At 43.3% G+C, this 2,938-nt stretch overlaps 1 pseudogene; it reads left to right on the forward strand.

Moving 5' to 3' along the window:
• The first annotated feature begins 1,011 nt into the window (after positions 1 to 1,011).
• Positions 1,012 to 2,418, forward strand: LOC148103441 (nuclear factor 7, ovary-like; annotated as a pseudogene).
• Positions 2,419 to 2,938: the final 520 nt, after the last annotated feature.

A 2,938-nucleotide genomic window follows, 5' to 3' on the forward strand; every position in this document is an offset into this window, starting at 1 on the left:
GTCTGCATACATTTGGACTCTGGTCATATGGACAGTGATAGAAACAACTGGAAGAGACATTTATGAAGCTCTGAGGAACTCAAACCACTCTGCATGTGTGATTTACACACCTGGAGGAGATGCACCACAAAGCTGGAATGATTTTGCAAATGTTAATTTCTATGTTTGACTATTAACATTCATTTGCTTACTTGGAGGGAACGATGCTCGTCACAGTTCTCTCCCTCATGCACGAGCAACACAAAGAGCTCTGGTGACTTGCGTCTTGTTTTTGCCATTGTAGTAGAATTGTCTTGGCGTTCCAGCAATAGGTCTGTGCTAGATGAACGTATCAGCAACCTTCAAACACGTGTGGAGAATTCATTATTTCTTTGAAAGATTTTTAGTAAATAACAGAAAAAAGAAAGTAAGAGAAAGAGATGTCAGAGATGAGTGTCAGTAACACAAAAGTAACACTTAGTGTCATGCAGTGACTTTTACACAACCAGATCAGATGAACCAACTCACACTAAAACATGCATTTTGCTGCACTCTTTACACTTATTTCTTTTCTTTCTGCTCTTTTATATATTTTGTAAAACCACAAAAAATATTTTATATCAGCAACAATTTCTCTCAAACTGCTGCATCACAGCTTTCATGCTCTGACCTGCATGTGAAATGAGAGAAAAGCTCTTTATTAGTAACTTTTACAACTTCTGGCAGGTTAATGTCTGAAATTTGGAGTGAAACACACCCTTAGTTACAGGAAATAACACCACTGATTCTTCTGAGACTCATACTTATCGTTGGACCAAACTAGCAGCTTCCTCTGAGTGAGTCCAGCTACAGGAGAGAAAAGTGGAAAACTCCAACACTGCTGCTTCAAGCTGCTGACGCTCCACACACTGAATGTGAGTTTGAGCAAAAACACGACTCAAAGGAAGTTTCAGTGAAGGTGGTAGAGGAGGGAGGGGAGCCAGGACTGACTGTACTTCCTGTCTGCTGTTTTCAGCTTCACTCACAGACTCAATGGCTTCCAGATCAGAGGAGGATCTCTGCTGTCCGGTCTGTCAGGAGGTCTTCAGAGATCCTGTTCTTCTGTCATGTAGCCACAGCTTCTGTAAAGACTGTCTGAAGAGATGGTGGAGAGAGAGACCAACACACGAGTGTCCAGTTTGTAAGAGAAGATCTTCAATGGAAGAACCACCTTTAAATCTGGCTTTAAGGAACCTGTGTGAGTCGTTCTTACAGGAGAGAGATCAGAGAGCTTCAGAGGCTCTCTGCAGTCTGCACTCTGAGAAACTCAAACTCTTCTGTCTGGACCATCAGCAGCCAGTGTGTCACATCTGCCGAGACTCAGAAAAACACACCAATCACAGATTCAGACCCATCGATGAAGCTGCACAACAACACAAGAAGGAACTTCAGGAAACTCTGAAGCCCTTAAAGAAGAAGTTAAAGGTTTGTGAAGAAGTTCAAGTGGAGTTTGATCAAACAGCAGAACACATTAAGGTCTAGGCCCGACACACAGAGAGGCAGATTAAGGAGCAGTTTAAGAAGCTTCAGCAGTTTCTAGCAGAGGAAGAGGAGGCCAGGCTGGCTGCACTGAGGGAGGAAGAGGAGCAGAAGAGTGGGATGATGAAGGAGAAGATGGAGGCTCTGAGCAGAGAGATAGCAGCTCTTTCAGACACAGTCAGAGCCACAGAGGAGGAGCTGAGAGCTGAAGACGTCTCATTCCTGCACAACTACAAGGCTGCAGTGGAAAGAGTCCAGCGCTGCCCCCTGCTGGATGATCCACAGCTGCCCTCAGGAGCTCTGATAGACCAGGCCAAACACCTGGGCAACCTGACCTTCAACATCTGGAACAACATGAAGGACATGGTCTCCTACACTCCTCTCATTCTGGACCCAAACACTGCTCATCCAGAACTCATCCTGTCTGAAGATCTGACCAGTGTGAGAGGAGGAAAGAGGCAGCAGCTTCCTGATAATCCAGAGAGGTTTGATGGATCGATCTTCTCTGTCCTGGGCTCTGAGGGCTTTAACTCAGGGACTCACAGCTGGGATGTTGATGTTGGAGACAGTACAGGGTGGGGACTGTGTGTGTTAGCAGAGTCTGTGCAGAGGAAGGGAGTCATACGGTCTGGATTATGGACAATATGGTTCTATGAAGGTAAATACTCAGCATGCTCACCATCAACTAAATCTGCTCTCTCAGTAAAGAAGAAGTTCCAGAGGATCAGAGTGAATCTGGACTGGAACAGAGGAAAGCTGTCGTTCTCTGATCCTGATACTAACACACACATACACACCTTCACACACACTTTCACTCACAGGATGTTTCCATACATTTTAACTGGTGGTAAAGTGAAGGTGTGTCTGTTGAAGGTGTCAGTGTCAGTGCAGCAGATGAGTTGAGGATGATGATATTTCTAATGTTGTTTCCTGTCAGTGAATTGAAGCTGTTAAACTGCAGCTGTCCTCCTGCTGCCTCGTTGTTCCAAAGCTCTTTGTTTCTCTTTTAGTTCTCACTGTTTCTTTCTGTTTCTGCTGTCCACCTTTTCACATGGAAAATCATTTCACTGTTTCTCACTGAATGACTCCCCAAACTAGATTTGAAATTCTATCAAGTTTCTAATCATTACAAGTGATTCATGTTTCTATTTGATGTGTAAATGGAGATGATTTCGTTTGCTGGGATATGGACTGACATGTGTTGAATGGGAGGAGCAGTTTGTTGTTGTCTTCTTGTCTGTTTATGACAACAATAAATCTATTGTTGAAACAATGATTCATGTTTAACTCCATATATGAAATGTTTCTGATCTTTGAATTCTGTTTGATTAAAGACTTTCTTCATGACACAAATGAGATTTCAGTGTATTAATAGAACTAAATAAGCTCAGAGTTGAAAGGCTGGAGTATTATGTACGTGCTTCACTGTCAGGATCTTCAG

Source organism: Neolamprologus brichardi, chromosome 3 (assembly GCF_056152115.1).
Source record: "Neolamprologus brichardi isolate AB-2024 chromosome 3, ASM5615211v1, whole genome shotgun sequence".
Lineage (NCBI taxonomy): Eukaryota > Metazoa > Chordata > Actinopteri > Cichliformes > Cichlidae > Neolamprologus > Neolamprologus brichardi.